The 17,104-nt window shown below is 45.2% G+C and overlaps 23 non-coding genes across 23 annotated transcripts; all 23 read right to left on the bottom strand.

The window, feature by feature from the left end:
* Window positions 1-4,993: 4,993 nt before the first annotated feature.
* Window positions 4,994-5,068, bottom strand: Trnat-ugu. Its single transcript has one exon. It is a non-coding gene; the product is annotated as a tRNA-Thr (tRNA).
* A 365-nt stretch (window positions 5,069-5,433) lies between these two features.
* On the bottom strand, window positions 5,434-5,508 carry Trnat-ugu. The gene has a single exon. It is a non-coding gene; the product is annotated as a tRNA-Thr (tRNA).
* A 2,130-nt stretch (window positions 5,509-7,638) lies between these two features.
* Window positions 7,639-7,713, bottom strand: Trnat-ugu. The gene has a single exon. It is a non-coding gene; the product is annotated as a tRNA-Thr (tRNA).
* A 365-nt stretch (window positions 7,714-8,078) lies between these two features.
* Trnat-ugu lies at window positions 8,079-8,153 on the bottom strand. The gene has a single exon. It is a non-coding gene; the product is annotated as a tRNA-Thr (tRNA).
* Window positions 8,154-8,518: 365 nt separating this feature from the next.
* Trnat-ugu lies at window positions 8,519-8,593 on the bottom strand. The gene has a single exon. It is a non-coding gene; the product is annotated as a tRNA-Thr (tRNA).
* Window positions 8,594-8,958: 365 nt separating this feature from the next.
* Trnat-ugu lies at window positions 8,959-9,033 on the bottom strand. Its single transcript has one exon. It is a non-coding gene; the product is annotated as a tRNA-Thr (tRNA).
* A 365-nt stretch (window positions 9,034-9,398) lies between these two features.
* Window positions 9,399-9,473, bottom strand: Trnat-ugu. The gene has a single exon. It is a non-coding gene; the product is annotated as a tRNA-Thr (tRNA).
* A 365-nt stretch (window positions 9,474-9,838) lies between these two features.
* On the bottom strand, window positions 9,839-9,913 carry Trnat-ugu. Its single transcript has one exon. It is a non-coding gene; the product is annotated as a tRNA-Thr (tRNA).
* Window positions 9,914-10,278: 365 nt separating this feature from the next.
* Trnat-ugu lies at window positions 10,279-10,353 on the bottom strand. The gene has a single exon. It is a non-coding gene; the product is annotated as a tRNA-Thr (tRNA).
* Window positions 10,354-10,718: 365 nt separating this feature from the next.
* Window positions 10,719-10,793, bottom strand: Trnat-ugu. Its single transcript has one exon. It is a non-coding gene; the product is annotated as a tRNA-Thr (tRNA).
* A 365-nt stretch (window positions 10,794-11,158) lies between these two features.
* On the bottom strand, window positions 11,159-11,233 carry Trnat-ugu. The gene has a single exon. It is a non-coding gene; the product is annotated as a tRNA-Thr (tRNA).
* Window positions 11,234-11,598: 365 nt separating this feature from the next.
* Window positions 11,599-11,673, bottom strand: Trnat-ugu. Its single transcript has one exon. It is a non-coding gene; the product is annotated as a tRNA-Thr (tRNA).
* Window positions 11,674-12,038: 365 nt separating this feature from the next.
* On the bottom strand, window positions 12,039-12,113 carry Trnat-ugu. The gene has a single exon. It is a non-coding gene; the product is annotated as a tRNA-Thr (tRNA).
* A 365-nt stretch (window positions 12,114-12,478) lies between these two features.
* On the bottom strand, window positions 12,479-12,553 carry Trnat-ugu. Its single transcript has one exon. It is a non-coding gene; the product is annotated as a tRNA-Thr (tRNA).
* A 365-nt stretch (window positions 12,554-12,918) lies between these two features.
* Window positions 12,919-12,993, bottom strand: Trnat-ugu. The gene has a single exon. It is a non-coding gene; the product is annotated as a tRNA-Thr (tRNA).
* Window positions 12,994-13,358: 365 nt separating this feature from the next.
* On the bottom strand, window positions 13,359-13,433 carry Trnat-ugu. Its single transcript has one exon. It is a non-coding gene; the product is annotated as a tRNA-Thr (tRNA).
* A 365-nt stretch (window positions 13,434-13,798) lies between these two features.
* On the bottom strand, window positions 13,799-13,873 carry Trnat-ugu. Its single transcript has one exon. It is a non-coding gene; the product is annotated as a tRNA-Thr (tRNA).
* Window positions 13,874-14,238: 365 nt separating this feature from the next.
* Window positions 14,239-14,313, bottom strand: Trnat-ugu. The gene has a single exon. It is a non-coding gene; the product is annotated as a tRNA-Thr (tRNA).
* An 805-nt stretch (window positions 14,314-15,118) lies between these two features.
* On the bottom strand, window positions 15,119-15,193 carry Trnat-ugu. Its single transcript has one exon. It is a non-coding gene; the product is annotated as a tRNA-Thr (tRNA).
* A 365-nt stretch (window positions 15,194-15,558) lies between these two features.
* On the bottom strand, window positions 15,559-15,633 carry Trnat-ugu. The gene has a single exon. It is a non-coding gene; the product is annotated as a tRNA-Thr (tRNA).
* Window positions 15,634-16,000: 367 nt separating this feature from the next.
* On the bottom strand, window positions 16,001-16,075 carry Trnat-ugu. The gene has a single exon. It is a non-coding gene; the product is annotated as a tRNA-Thr (tRNA).
* Window positions 16,076-16,440: 365 nt separating this feature from the next.
* Window positions 16,441-16,515, bottom strand: Trnat-ugu. The gene has a single exon. It is a non-coding gene; the product is annotated as a tRNA-Thr (tRNA).
* A 365-nt stretch (window positions 16,516-16,880) lies between these two features.
* On the bottom strand, window positions 16,881-16,955 carry Trnat-ugu. Its single transcript has one exon. It is a non-coding gene; the product is annotated as a tRNA-Thr (tRNA).
* Between the last annotated feature and the right edge of the window lie 149 nt (window positions 16,956-17,104).

Below are 17,104 nucleotides of genomic sequence, written 5' to 3'. Positions count from 1 at the left end.
ATCTCCTAACCAGCAACAGGTCCCAGGTTCAAACTAGTCAATTCCCTAAAAAACATGCTCAGATCGTCGTTGCGCGAAAGTGATATGGAGACACGACTTAGAACAAACAGACACCACGCAGAATGTTAGAGAATGGCGACCCTGGCAGGATGATAAAATACCATGATTGAAGGTCGGCCACATGCCTAGCTAGGTCAGAAAAATATCCTGTTGAAAAATTTTCGTAACGAATAATTTTTCTGAAAGGTATAAATAGTCGAAAACAGTAGCTGCAGATATACAAAGTAAGAAAGTATTCAATAGAAAGTGTGAATTCTAGCAGACAATAGCATAATTAAGTTATGAATTTTAATATTGTTAGAATTAAGTTTTCTCTCCAATGCAAGCACACAGGTGGCGGATACATCGTTGACAAGTTGGTTCTGACCCAACAAGTAACTGAATGGATTGTCAGTCTTGGGTATAAAAAGTGTCAAGTCGTTTGAGCAAAAGTTTATGAAACACGTGAAATCGTATGAGCATATGTTAATGCGAAGTAGGGCGCGCGAATTGCTTTTAAATCAAAAAATAAGGGAATCGGAAAGATTAACAATGGTACTCGAGACCTTGACGAATTGAGGTAGAGCCATAGCATGAAGACAGACAGAGAATAGAGGACAGTACAACAGACAATGCAGTATCGCGAGAAATAGGACAGATAACGCACCATAACGAGGATAATGTACGCCAAGGCACATGAAACGTAGGTCAGCATACGACAGAGGACCAGGAAAGTTGAGAGACAGTCGATGAGGATACTAACTTGCGTTTTGAACACGTAAAACCCATAGTACAAGTAATCGGAGCTCCCTCACAACAGAGAGCAAGAAATTCGAGCAGAAACGTGTCACTGCACAGTTCAATGCAATCGGTTGCAAACCAACACTTGGGCGAAAATACAGAGTGTAGGATCTCGGAAGAAAACGCAATAGGACCCACCAATCTGGAAGAATTGTTACAACAAATGATGGAAACCATGACAAGGCAAAATAATGAAATTGCGAACCAAATTAAAATTCAGAATGCAGAAACGACGAAACAAATTGTAGAAACCAAGAAACAATGCGTGAGATTAAACAACAAAACAACAAAATTCAGTTATACCTGAGTCATATTGAAGACGAGGCAAAAGAATCTCGCGAAGTGACAGGAAACTTAATAATAGGTCACAATCAATTGAGAACAGACATTGACAAGGTACAAGTGGATGTACAAACATTGCATAATGACACTCAGAACGAGATCAAAACATTACGTAACAAAACCCAGGCAGAAGTCAAGAAACTAGAGAAACAGATAAACGTAATTACTAGACAAGCAGCAGGTACAGCGCGTGAAATTGTTGAAAACAGCGTGTTACACAGACGTATCACAAAAGCAGCGCTGAAAAGATATGATAATCCCATAGTCAAAATACAAGCACAAGGGAAGCAACAATTTCAGAAATTGCGAACAGAGTTGTTGCAAACTATTGAAGAGCGTAGTGAACTGGATCGAACAAGCACTGAGTCTGCAACCACATCCGTATCTGTAACAGCACCGGAAAAACAAGCAATTAACGAAGATATCATGTATTTGCGATTCCAATCACAGGCGGAAAGTAACATAGATGAACAAACGGCACCACAAACACATGCGGAAACAGAAATGTACGTTTCAAGACATTTTGTATCGTACAATGAAGCGGAAAAGTTAGCCAGACAAGATACCGAACCAATACGTGACAATGGAAGGCCGCGAAGAGTACAGTGCAATGCATTCAGCTATACATTCACAACCGATGGAAGAAAATTGTTGCGTACCACTCCAACGATACTACGCAAGGGTAGGCGAAAGTTACAGTGGACAACATCCAATGGATCTACCACAACCGGAAAGAACGACGAGAGAAATGATCAGAAACAAAAGAGGGGAAGAATCGCGAATTTCATATGGAACGATGACGAAGTATGACAATGATCATTTCCTCACAGTCAGAAAATTTCAACACTTTCGATAAGGAAACACATTACATCCACGAATTTTTATTGATCAATTCCGAGTAGGATTACCAGAACACTGGACGCTAGCACACAAATTAGACTTTATATGTGCACACATGTCAGGAACAGTCGCAGAAACCATGCAGAATGTTGCAGCGACATTCCGATCGTACGAAGATTTCAGAGAGAAGCTTCCCTCATGATATTGGTCCAGCGAAGCACAGAACGGAGTAAAGTACGAATTATTACAGATCCAATATTTTGAAAATTCAGGAGGGAAGAATCCCGTGAAATTTTTCGAAATAATGGCAAAGAAAAATCAATGCTTAGGTGTATCATACAGTGACGGAGAATTGATTTAATTATCCGCGGTGACGTTACCATTGAAATACCAGCACTCGTTAGTAGGTCGCGGAGGCAATGACGTCGAAGCATTTAAAGGAATTGTAAGGGAACTAGAGTTTATATTTTCGGAAGATGACGCAAGAAAAGGACGAAGCACACTTGAAAACGAAATCAAAAGGAGGGGAATCCACAAGTCACAGTACGAAGAAACAATAATTACGAGCCACGTGATAACATCGCACCAAGAAACGACAACGGATTTCAACAAAGAAACGGTTATGGATTTAGAAGAGAATACGACAATAACCATAATTCACCCAGGAACGGCAACAACTATTACAGAGGGAACAATGACAACAGGAACGGGTATTGGAGAACCAATACACCAACAAATTATCAACAAAGAAACCAATATCAACAAGCGAAGCAAGAAAAGAGAATACAGATAGAAGAGGTGGAGGTAAGACCACCAAACCCCGAAAAACGTTCGGATTGACAGCTAAGCGCCCATGCCAAAGACAAAGACGCACCGACCCAGGATAATTGCAGTACCTTGAACAGAGAAGTAAATACCTTATCACAAGAAGAGAAGAAAGAAGAAACAAAATCGCAGGGACCAGATGAAAACGAAGACAGGAAAATAACAATATCGTGTTGGGACGAAATTAATTGGGAGAATACTGACAAGGACGATGAATTACCAGAGGCATGCACAACGAATGTAGGAGGAAAGGATGAAGTATTGAGTATTGCAGAGCTATTTGAGATGGAAACCAGGGAAAGCGAATTCAATGAGGATAATGCGCAGTCGACAGAAGTTGAAAATAAGTTACTAGTTGGCACACAACACAACGTGTATAATGAAGGAAGTTATGAAGCGATAATTAGAGAATTTAAATGCGATTATGTGGAAGTAGCGACGAAGAAGGAGAAGATAGACAAAGATGAGGAAAAAGTAGCGGATGTTGAAGAAAGCGTAAAAGAAGGAAGAAATAGAGAACGGGAAATAAAAGAGAGAGAAGTAACAGTCGAAGCTTATCCTACAGAAAGTTCGAATTCACAAGGGAAATTCCTGAAAAGACTCATGTATGATTCAGTGGAGGATTCGTTGATGCAAGAAGAAGAACAGAACCAACCCTTTCAAATTCAACCAATTGTGAAGGCCATGGTAAAGCATATCCCAATCAATATTGTAATTGATAGCGAAAGTGAACTGACCGCGATCTCAGAAAATTTATGCATGCAGTGTAATGCCAATGAGGAATTGCCAGTTCTGAAAACACAAAGTCTAAAGTAAGAGGTCCTATTAGAAACAATGCTGCGGAAGTTACGAGACAAACAAGGTTAACTCTTTCGTGCCAAGGTCAAAAAATCGGAGCCAACTTCGTGATTATACCTAAACTAGCTGTAGATTTGATTATAGGTGCAGATTTTTTAGTGAGATATGAGCGATAATAGATATGGGGAAAGGTAGCGTAACATTCGGGAATGTCACACTTCTCTTTGAGCAAAAGCTAAAATTAGAAGAAATACCAGTTATAAGGAAACAATTAAGAATGAAGCGAGATAAAGAGGATGAAGAATTAGAATGGTATACACAAAAGGGGGAATAGCCTCAACTCATGTTGGAAGTCGATAGAGAAATTGATGAAAATTTTCAAGAAGTTCAAGTAAATAAGTAGACAAATATTTCAAATTTATGTTGCAGATAAGATTGGCAGGGGAAAGAAGAATGAAGAGAGAGGAAAGTGGGAAAAAGAAAGTAGCTCAATAAAAACATAAACAAAAATAACACCAATAGTAGCATAGATTAAGGTGAAGGTATAAAGCGTAAACGGTCTAACCGGATGAAACACTACAATGCTATACACCACAGAACTACACAAAAATCGAAATGAATTTGAGGATTCTTGTAGACGTTACGACTCATTATATCTTAGAATTGTAACATGGAGAGGGCGCCAATATTTGTAAAGCTTTTTAAAAAGGTGGAAAACAATGTAGGCACTAGACATACGTTAGATGATTATAAGTAAAACATTTTGTAAGAACCATTGTATAAGCTCCAGCAAGAAGCAAATGTAACGACCCACAAGTTGCAATGAGAGAAGTGAAATGATAATTAAATAGACACCCTAGCTGCTAAAAGTCGTTGATATACTTCACTGGGGACATGTTGAAAATGTGTGCCGCGACCGTGACTCGAACCCGAGATCTCCTGCTTACATGCCAGACGCTCTATCCATCTGAGCCACCGAGGGCACAGAGGATAGTGCGTCTGCAGGGACTTATCCATTGCACACTCCCCGCGAGATCCACTTTCCCAACATGTCCACACCACTACATTCGTAGAGCGCCTAATAGAAATTTGCCCATCATACTCATTACTCGTGGCAGATTAATCTACCAAGTCCCATACGAGTTCGGGCATAGCGTGTGCGTTCACACAAGAAGGTCAATGGCCGGGAAGCCATATTTTAACTATATATGACGGTAGTATCTGTTCCTGAAAGAACACATACCGTGGATGACCATGCAGCTTTGCTAGAAATGAAATGATAATTAAATAGACACCCTAGCTGCAAACAGGAGTTGATATACTTCACTGGGTACATGTTGAAAATGTGTGCCCCGACCGGGACTCTAACCCGGGATCTCCTGCTTACATGGCAGACGCTCTATCCATCTGAGCCACCGAGGGCACAGAGGATAGTGCGTCTGCAGGGACTTATCCCTTGCACACTCCCCGTGAGATCCACATTCCCAACATGTCCACACCACTACATTCGTAGAGCGCCTAATAGATCTTTGCCCATCATACTCATTACTCGTGGAAGATTAATCTACCAAGTCCCATACGAGTTCGGGCATAGCGTGTGCGTTCACACAAGAAGGTCAATGGCCGGGAAGCCATATTTTAACTATATATGACGGTAGTATCTGTTCCTGAAAGAACACATACCGTGGATGACCATGCAGCTTTGCTAGAAATGAAATGATAATTAAATAGACACCCTAGCTGCAAACAGGAGTTGATATACTTCACTGGGTACATGTTGAAAATGTGTGCCCCGACCGGGACTCTAACCCGGGATCTCCTGCTTACATGGCAGACGCTCTATCCATCTGAGCCACCGAGGGCACAGAGGATAGTGCGTCTGCAGGGACTTATCCCTTGCACACTCCCCGTGAGATCCACATTCCCAACATGTCAACACCACTACATTCGTAGAGCGCCTAATAGATCTTTGCCCATCATACTCATTACTCGTGGAAGATTAATCTACCAAGTCCCATACGAGTTCGGGCATAGCGTGTGCGTTCACACAAGAAGGTCAATGGCCGGGAAGCCATATTTTAACTATATATGACGGTAGTATCTGTTCCAGAAAGAACACATACCGTGGATGACCATGCAGCTTTGCTAGAAATGAAATGATAATTAAATAGACACCCTAGCTGCAAACAGGCGTTGATATACTTCACTGGGGACACTTTGAAAATGTGTGCCCCGACCGGGTCTCGAACCCGGGATCTCCTGCTTACATGGCAGACGCTCTATCCATCTGAGCCACCTTTTTTTTTTTTTTTTTTTTTTTCGGGCCTCCTTCCTCCCCTACAGCCCGTCCTTCCGCTCGCCATTTGTGCCTTCTTCGGCTAGCTTCTGTGCTATATTTGTTCCATAAGAAATAGCTGACCAACTAAGTAAATGTGTACAAGTGAACAAAATCCCTTCTGTTGGAGTTGTAGAAAGAAAATAGGTCCGCTACATTCTTCCATCATTGTGCGGGAGCGAGTTTTATAGGAGAGCCAGGCGTACTTCCGGCCGCTGGCGTCTCATGTTTGCGTCAGCAACCTATTTGTGCTGCTACACGAAGGCATAGGGTGAACGAAATAGCCACCTTGTTGGCGCAAAAGGAATGAGAAACTTAATAGAGAATTTCATTAAAAAAAAAAAAAATTATTCCTGAGACTGTACAAAATATCGTTTAATCGTTCTTCAGCTGTGTCGGTAGGACAAAGTTCGGTTCAAGAAATTTGCGTAATTTTCTTTGTATTTCTTTTGTCGTTCGAGCTTTTGAAGTTCTGTCATCAGGTACATCCAATAGTCTGCTGCACTCTTCGTCATAGCCGTTGAGATGTAATGGACTGTCAACCCTTTGAGCCAGTTGGCTGACCTTCTTCTAGTGTTAGGATATGGCACGTCATCTGGCAGAAGGACGTGTGTCGGTGTAATGGTGTTAGGTGACGTGCGGAGCACCTGTGCTAATTTTTGCCTGAAGAGATTCCACACGTCTTTCACATCGTCACAGACGAAACGATGTTCTTCGGTGTCGACGACGTTGCAGCTGGGACAGTTTGGTGTGTGTGCCAGACGTATCGCGTGCAGTTTAGAGTTGGTGGGGATTTTTCTATTGACTGCGAGGTACCACGTCGATCGCACATTGGATGGTAGATGGGGGTCAGAGATGTTTTCCCATTAGTTTCTCCAGTTATAATGTCGAAACTTGTTTTCTATTCGGTTGCGCAATTTTCCTCCCAGCAAGGTGTTGTAAACCTCCTTCACCTGATATATGTCCTTCTCCCGTATACTATGGCGTACATAACTGTATTCCACAAGAAAGTGTTTATAGTGGTACAGCTCGTGGGAGATGTGATGCACATCGATTGGTGGATCTCTGCTGACTGGGGTGATTTCACGTAAGAGATGACCTACTAAGGTCCGCGGTGATCGTTGCCACTGTTTATAAGTTTTGCTAACGTATAGCGCTTGCGCTTTAGGGTAGATGTCTGTTAGATGTAGCCCTCCATTGCGTGTCGATAGCGTCAAGGTATCATAGGAAACCTTAAATATCTGACCTCTGCTGACAAAATAACCAAGCGCTGCTTGCATAGCCACCGAGGGCACAGAGGATAGTGCGTCTGCAGGGACTTATCAATTGCACACTCCCCGTGAGATCCACATTCCCAACATGTCAACACCACTACATTTGTAGAGCGCCTAATAGATCTTTGCCCATCATACTCATTACTCGTGGCAGATTAATCTATCAAGTCCCATACGAGTTCGGGCATAGCGTGTGCGTTCACACAAGAAGGTCAATGGCCGGGAAGCCATATTTTAACTATATATGACGGTAGTATCTGTTCCAGAAAGAACACATACCGTGGATGACCATGCAGCTTTGCTAGAAATGAAATGATAATTAAATAGACACCGTAGCTGCAAACAGGCGTTGATATACTTCACTGGGGACACGTTGAAAATGTGTGCCCCGACCGGGTCTCGAACCCGGGATCTCCTGCTTACATGGCAGACGCTCTATCCATCTGAGCCACCGAGGGCACGGAGGATAGTGCGTCTGCAGTGACTTATCAATTGCACACTCCCCGTGATATCCACATTCCCAACATGTCAACACCACTACATTTGTAGAGCGCCTAATAGATCGTTGCCCATCATACTCATTACTCGTGGCAGATTAATCTACCAAGTCCCATACGAGTTCGGGCATAGCGTGTGCGTTCACACACGAAGGTCAATGGCCGGGAAGCCATATTTTAACTATATATGACGGTATTATCTGTTCCAGAAAGAACACATACCGTGGATGACCATGCAGCTTTGCTAGAAATGAAATGATAATTAAATAGACACCCTAGCTGCAAACAGTCGTTGATATACTTCACTGGGGACACGTTGAAAATGTGTGCCCCGACCGGGTCTCGAACCCGGGATCTCCTGCTTACATGGCAGACGCTCTATCCATCTGAGCCACCGAGGGCACAGAGGATAGTGCGTCTGCAGGGACTTATCAATTGCACACTCCCCGTGAGATCCACATTCCCAACATGTCAACACCACTACATTTGTAGAGCGCCTAATAGATCTTTGCCCATCATACTCATTACTCGTGGCAGATTAATCTACCAAGTCCCATACGAGTTCGGGCATAGCGTGTGCGTTCACACAAGAGGGTCAATGGCCGGGAAGCCATATTTTAACTATATATGACGGTATTATCTGTTCCAGAAAGAACACATACCGTGGATGACCATGCAGCTTTGCTAGAAATGAAATGATAATTAAATAGACACCCTAGCTGCAAACAGGCGTTGATATACTTCACTGGGGACACGTTGAAAATGTGTGCCCCGACCGGGTCTCGAACCCGGGATCTCCTGCTTACATGGCAGACGCTCTATCCATCTGAGCCACCGAGGGCACAGAGGATAGTGCGTCTGCAGGGACTTATCAATTGCACACTCCCCGTGAGATCCACATTCCCAACATGTCAACACCACTACATTTGTAGAGCGCCTAATAGATCTTTGCCCATCATACTCATTACTCGTGGCAGATTAATCTACCAAGTCCCATACGAGTTCGGGCATAGCGTGTGCGTTCACACAAGAGGGTCAATGGCCGGGAAGCCATATTTTAACTATATATGACGGTATTATCTGTTCCAGAAAGAACACATACCGTGGATGACCATGCAGCTTTGCTAGAAATGAAATGATAATTAAATAGACACCCTAGCTGCAAACAGGCGTTGATATACTTCACTGGGGACACGTTGAAAATGTGTGCCCCGACCGGGTCTCGAACCCGGGATCTCCTGCTTACATGGCAGACGCTCTATCCATCTGAGCCACCGAGGGCACAGAGGACAGTGCGTCTGCAGGGACTTATCAATTGCACACTCCCCGTGAGATCCACATTCCCAACATGTCAACACCACTACATTTGTAGAGCGCCTAATAGATCTTTGCCCATCATACTCATTACTCGTGGCAGATTAATCTACCAAGTCCCATACGAGTTCGGGCATAGCGTGTGCGTTCACACAAGAGGGTCAATGGCCGGGAAGCCATATTTTAACTATATATGACGGTATTATCTGTTCCAGAAAGAACACATACCGTGGATGACCATGCAGCTTTGCTAGAAATGAAATGATAATTAAATAGACACCCTAGCTGCAAACAGGCGTTGATATACTTCACTGGGGACACGTTGAAAATGTGTGCCCCGACCGGGTCTCGAACCCGGGATCTCCTGCTCACATGGCAGATGCTCTATCCATCTGAGCCACCGAGGGCACAGAGGATAGTGCGTCTGCAGGGACTTATCAATTGCACACTCCCCGTGAGATCCACATTCCCAACATGTCAACACCACTACATTTGTAGAGCGCCTAATAGATCTTTGCCCATCATACTCATTACTCGTGGCAGATTAATCTACCAAGTCCCATACGAGTTCGGGCATAGCGTGTGCGTTCACACAAGAGGGTCAATGGCCGGGAAGCCATATTTTAACTATATATGACGGTATTATCTGTTCCAGAAAGAACACATACCGTGGATGACCATGCAGCTTTGCTAGAAATGAAATGATAATTAAATAGACACCCTAGCTGCAAACAGGCGTTGATATACTTCACTGGGGACACGTTGAAAATGTGTGCCCCGACCGGGTCTCGAACCCGGGATCTCCTGCTTACATGGCAGACGCTCTATCCATCTGAGCCACCGAGGGCACAGAGGATAGTGCGTCTGCAGGGACTTATCAATTGCACACTCCCCGTGAGATCCACATTCCCAACATGTCAACACCACTACATTTGTAGAGCGCCTAATAGATCTTTGCCCATCATACTCATTACTCGTGGCAGATTAATCTACCAAGTCCCATACGAGTTCGGGCATAGCGTGTGCGTTCACACAAGAGGGTCAATGGCCGGGAAGCCATATTTTAACTATATATGACGGTATTATCTGTTCCAGAAAGAACACATACCGTGGATGACCATGCAGCTTTGCTAGAAATGAAATGATAATTAAATAGACACCCTAGCTGCAAACAGGCGTTGATATACTTCACTGGGGACACGTTGAAAATGTGTGCCCCGACCGGGTCTCGAACCCGGGATCTCCTGCTTACATGGCAGACGCTCTATCCATCTGAGCCACCGAGGGCACAGAGGATAGTGCGTCTGCAGGGACTTATCAATTGCACACTCCCCGTGAGATCCACATTCCCAACATGTCAACACCACTACATTTGTAGAGCGCCTAATAGATCTTTGCCCATCATACTCATTACTCGTGGCAGATTAATCTACCAAGTCCCATACGAGTTCGGGCATAGCGTGTGCGTTCACACAAGAGGGTCAATGGCCGGGAAGCCATATTTTAACTATATATGACGGTATTATCTGTTCCAGAAAGAACACATACCGTGGATGACCATGCAGCTTTGCTAGAAATGAAATGATAATTAAATAGACACCCTAGCTGCAAACAGGCGTTGATATACTTCACTGGGGACACGTTGAAAATGTGTGCCCCGACCGGGTCTCGAACCCGGGATCTCCTGCTTACATGGCAGACGCTCTATCCATCTGAGCCACCGAGGGCACAGAGGATAGTGCGTCTGCAGGGACTTATCAATTGCACACTCCCCGTGAGATCCACATTCCCAACATGTCAACACCACTACATTTGTAGAGCGCCTAATAGATCTTTGCCCATCATACTCATTACTCGTGGCAGATTAATCTACCAAGTCCCATACGAGTTCGGGCATAGCGTGTGCGTTCACACAAGAGGGTCAATGGCCGGGAAGCCATATTTTAACTATATATGACGGTATTATCTGTTCCAGAAAGAACACATACCGTGGATGACCATGCAGCTTTGCTAGAAATGAAATGATAATTAAATAGACACCCTAGCTGCAAACAGGCGTTGATATACTTCACTGGGGACACGTTGAAAATGTGTGCCCCGACCGGGTCTCGAACCCGGGATCTCCTGCTTACATGGCAGACGCTCTATCCATCTGAGCCACCGAGGGCACAGAGGATAGTGCGTCTGCAGGGACTTATCAATTGCACACTCCCCGTGAGATCCACATTCCCAACATGTCAACACCACTACATTTGTAGAGCGCCTAATAGATCTTTGCCCATCATACTCATTACTCGTGGCAGATTAATCTACCAAGTCCCATACGAGTTCGGGCATAGCGTGTGCGTTCACACAAGAGGGTCAATGGCCGGGAAGCCATATTTTAACTATATATGACGGTATTATCTGTTCCAGAAAGAACACATACCGTGGATGACCATGCAGCTTTGCTAGAAATGAAATGATAATTAAATAGACACCCTAGCTGCAAACAGGCGTTGATATACTTCACTGGGGACACGTTGAAAATGTGTGCCCCGACCGGGTCTCGAACCCGGGATCTCCTGCTTACATGGCAGACGCTCTATCCATCTGAGCCACCGAGGGCACAGAGGATAGTGCGTCTGCAGGGACTTATCAATTGCACACTCCCCGTGAGATCCACATTCCCAACATGTCAACACCACTACATTTGTAGAGCGCCTAATAGATCTTTGCCCATCATACTCATTACTCGTGGCAGATTAATCTACCAAGTCCCATACGAGTTCGGGCATAGCGTGTGCGTTCACACAAGAGGGTCAATGGCCGGGAAGCCATATTTTAACTATATATGACGGTATTATCTGTTCCAGAAAGAACACATACCGTGGATGACCATGCAGCTTTGCTAGAAATGAAATGATAATTAAATAGACACCCTAGCTGCAAACAGGCGTTGATATACTTCACTGGGGACACGTTGAAAATGTGTGCCCCGACCGGGTCTCGAACCCGGGATCTCCTGCTTACATGGCAGACGCTCTATCCATCTGAGCCACCGAGGGCACAGAGGATAGTGCGTCTGCAGGGACTTATCAATTGCACACTCCCCGTGAGATCCACATTCCCAACATGTCAACACCACTACATTTGTAGAGCGCCTAATAGATCTTTGCCCATCATACTCATTACTCGTGGCAGATTAATCTACCAAGTCCCATACGATTTCGGGCATAGCGTGTGCGTTCACACAAGAGGGTCAATGGCCGGGAAGCCATATTTTAACTATATATGACGGTATTATCTGTTCCAGAAAGAACACATACCGTGGATGACCATGCAGCTTTGCTAGAAATGAAATGATAATTAAATAGACACCCTAGCTGCAAACAGGCGTTGATATACTTCACTGGGGACACGTTGAAAATGTGTGCCCCGACCGGGTCTCGAACCCGGGATCTCCTGCTTACATGGCAGACGCTCTATCCATCTGAGCCACCGAGGGCACAGAGGATAGTGCGTCTGCAGGGACTTATCAATTGCACACTCCCCGTGAGATCCACATTCCCAACATGTCAACACCACTACATTTGTAGAGCGCCTAATAGATCTTTGCCCATCATACTCATTACTCGTGGCAGATTAATCTACCAAGTCCCATACGAGTTCGGGCATAGCGTGTGCGTTCACACAAGAAGGTCAATGGCCGGGAAGCCATATTTTAACTATATATGACGGTAGTATCTGTTACAGAAAGAACACATACCGTGGATGACCATGCAGCTTTGCTAGAAATGAAATGATAATTAAATAGACACCCTAGCTGCAAACAGGCGTTGATATACTTCACTGGGGACACGTTGAAAATGTGTGCCCCGACCGGGTCTCGAACCCGGGATCTCCTGCTTACATGGCAGACGCTCTATCCATCTGAGCCACCGAGGGCACAGAGGATAGTGCGTCTGCAGGGACTTATCAATTGCACACTCCCCGTGAGATCCACATTCCCAACATGTCAACACCACTACATTTGTAGAGCGCCTAATAGATCTTTGCCCATCATACTCATTACTCGTGGCAGATTAATCTATCAAGTCCCATACGAGTTCGGGCATAGCGTGTGCGTTCACACAAGAGGGTCAATGGCCGGGAAGCCATATTTTAACTATATATGACGGTATTATCTGTTCCAGAAAGAACACATACCGTGGATGACCATGCAGCTTTGCTAGAAATGAAATGATAATTAAATAGACACCCTAGCTGCAAACAGGCGTTGATATACTTCACTGGGGACACGTTGAAAATGTGTGCCCCGACCGGGTCTCGAACCCGGGATCTCCTGCTTACATGGCAGACGCTCTATCCATCTGAGCCACCGAGGGCACAGAGGATAGTGCGTCTGCAGGGACTTATCAATTGCACACTCCCCGTGAGATCCACATTCCCAACATGTCAACACCACTACATTTGTAGAGCGCCTAATAGATCTTTGCCCATCATACTCATTACTCGTGGCAGATTAATCTACCAAGTCCCATACGAGTTCGGGCACAGCGTGTGCGTTCACACAAGAAGGTCAATGGCCGGGAAGCCATATTTTAACTATATATGACGGTATTATCTGTTCCAGAAAGAACACATACCGTGGATGACCATGCAGCTTTGCTAGAAATGAAATGATAATTAAATAGACACCCTAGCTGCAAACAGGCGTTGATATACTTCACTGGGGACACGTTGAAAATGTGTGCCCCGACCGGGTCTCGAACCCGGGATCTCCTGCTTACATGGCAGACGCTCTATCCATCTGAGCCACCGAGGGCACAGAGGATAGTGCGTCTGCAGGGACTTATCAATTGCACACTCCCCGTGAGATCCACATTCCCAACATGTCAACACCACTACATTTGTAGAGCGCCTAATAGATCTTTGCCCATCATACTCATTACTCGTGGCAGATTAATCTACCAAGTCCCATACGAGTTCGGGCATAGCGTGTGCGTTCACACAAGAGGGTCAATGGCCGGGAAGCCATATTTTAACTATATATGACGGTATTATCTGTTCCAGAAAGAACACATACCGTGGATGACCATGCAGCTTTGCTAGAAATGAAATGATAATTAAATAGACACCCTAGCTGCAAACAGGCGTTGATATACTTCACAGGGGACACGTTGAAAATGTGTGCCCCGACCGGGTCTCGAACCCGGGATCTCCTGCTTACATGGCAGACGCTCTATCCATCTGAGCCACCGAGGGCACAGAGGATAGTGCGTCTGCAGGGACTTATCAATTGCACACTCCCCGTGAGATCCACATTCCCAACATGTCAACACCACTACATTTGTAGAGCGCCTAATAGATCTTTGCCCATCATACTCATTACTCGTGGCAGATTAATCTACCAAGTCCCATACGAGTTCGGGCATAGCGTGTGCGTTCACACAAGAAGGTCAATGGCCGGGAAGCCATATTTTAACTATATATGACGGTATTATCTGTTCCAGAAAGAACACATACCGTGGATGACCATGCAGCTTTGCTAGAAATGAAATGATAATTAAATAGACACCCTAGCTGCAAACAGGCGTTGATATACTTCACTGGGAACACGTTGAAAATGTGTGCGCCGACCGGGTCTCGAACCCGGGATCTCCTGCTTACATGGCAGACGTTCTATCCATCTGAGCCACCGAGGGCACAGAGGATAGTGCGTCTGCAGGGACTTATCAATTGCACACTCCCCGTGAGATCCACATTCCCAACATGTCAACACCACTACATTTGTAGAGCGCCTAATAGATCTTTGCCCATCATACTCATTACTCGTGGCAGATTAATCTACCAAGTCCCATACGAGTTCGGGCATAGCGTGTGCGTTCACACAAGAGGGTCAATGGCCGGGAAGCCATATTTTAACTATATATGACGGTATTATCTGTTCCAGAAAGAACACATACCGTGGATGACCATGCAGCTTTGCTAGAAATGAAATGATAATTAAATAGACACCCTAGCTGCAAACAGGCGTTGATATACTTCACTGGGGACACGTTGAAAATGTGTGCCCCGACCGGGTCTCGAACCCGGGATCTCCTGCTTACATGGCAGACGCTCTATCCATCTGAGCCACCGAGGGCACAGAGGATAGTGCGTCTGCAGGGACTTATCAATTGCACACTCCCCGTGAGATCCACATTCCCAACATGTCAACACCACTACATTTGTAGAGCGCCTAATAGATCTTTGCCCATCATACTCATTACTCGTGGCAGATTAATCTACCAAGTCCCATACGAGTTCGGGCATAGCGTGTGCGTTCACACAAGAGGGTCAATGGCCGGTAAGCCATATTTTAACTATATATGACGGTATTATCTGTTCCAGAAAGAACACATACCGTGGATGACCATGCAGCTTTGCTAGAAATGAAATGATAATTAAATAGACACCCTAGCTGCAAACAGGCGTTGATATACTTCACTGGGGACACGTTGAAAATGTGTGCCCCGACCGGGTCTCGAACCCGGGATCTCCTGCTTACATGGCAGACGCTCTATCCATCTGAGCCACCGAGGGCACAGAGGATAGTGCGTCTGCAGGGACTTATCAATTGCACACTCCCCGTGAGATCCACATTCCCAACATGTCAACACCACTACATTTGTAGAGCGCCTAATAGATCTTTGCCCATCATACTCATTACTCGTGGCAGATTAATCTACCAAGTCCCATACGAGTTCGGGCATAGCGTGTGCGTTCACACAAGAGGGTCAATGGCCGGGAAGCCATATTTTAACTATATATGACGGTATTATCTGTTCCAGAAAGAACACACAGACCGTGGATGACCATGCAGCTTTGCTAGAAATGAAATGATAATTAAATAGACACCCTAGCTGCAAACAGGCGTTGATATACTTCACTGGGGACACGTTGAAAATGTGTGCCCCGACCGGGTCTCGAACCCGGGATCTCCTGCTTACATGGCAGACGCTCTATCCATCTGAGCCACCGAGGGCACAGAGGATAGTGCGTCTGCAGGGACTTATCAATTGCACACTCCCCGTGAGTTCCACATTCCCAACATGTCAACACCACTACATTTGTAGAGCGCCTAATAGATCTTTGCCCATCATACTCATTACTCGTGGCAGATTAATCTACCAAGTCCCATACGAGTTCGGGCATAGCGTGTGCGTTCACACAAGAAGGTCAATGGCCGGGAAGCCATATTTTAACTATATATGACGGTATTATCTGTTCCAGAAAGAACACATACCGTGGATGACCATGCAGCTTTGCTAGAAATGAAATGATAATTAAATAGGCACCCTAGCTGCAAACAGGCGTTGATATACTTCACTGGGGACACGTTGAAAATGTGTGCCCCGACCGGGTCTCGAACCCGGGATCTCCTGCTTACATGGCAGACGCTCTATCCATCTGAGCCACCGAGGGCACAGAGGATAGTGCGTCTGCAGGGACTTATCAATTGCACACTCCCCGTGAGATCCACATTCCCAACATGTCAACACCACTACATTTGTAGAGCGCCTAATAGATCTTTGCCCATCATACTCATTACTCGTGGCAGATTAATCTACCAAGTCCCATACGAGTTCGGGCATAGCGTGTGCGTTCACACAAGAGGGTCAATGGCCGGGAAGCCATATTTTAACTATATATGACGGTATTATCTGTTCCAGAAAGAACACATACCGTGGATGACCATGCAGCTTTGCTAGAAATGAAATGATAATTAAATAGACACCCTAGCTGCAAACAGGCGTTGATATACTTCACTGGGGACACGTTGAAAATGTGTGCCCCGACCGGGTCTCGAACCCGGGATCTCCTGCTCACATGGCAGATGCTCTATCCATCTGAGCCACCGAGGGCACAGAGGATAGTGCGTCTGCAGGGACTTATCAATTGCACACTCCCCGTGAGATCCACATTCCCAACATGTCAACACCACTACATTTGTAGAGCGCCTAATAGATCTTTGCCCATCATACTCATTACTCGTGGCAGATTAATCTACCAAG

This window comes from Schistocerca piceifrons, chromosome 11 (assembly GCF_021461385.2).
Source record: "Schistocerca piceifrons isolate TAMUIC-IGC-003096 chromosome 11, iqSchPice1.1, whole genome shotgun sequence".
Taxonomy (NCBI): domain Eukaryota; kingdom Metazoa; phylum Arthropoda; class Insecta; order Orthoptera; family Acrididae; genus Schistocerca; species Schistocerca piceifrons.
This window is presented reverse-complemented; position numbering and strand designations above follow the sequence as displayed.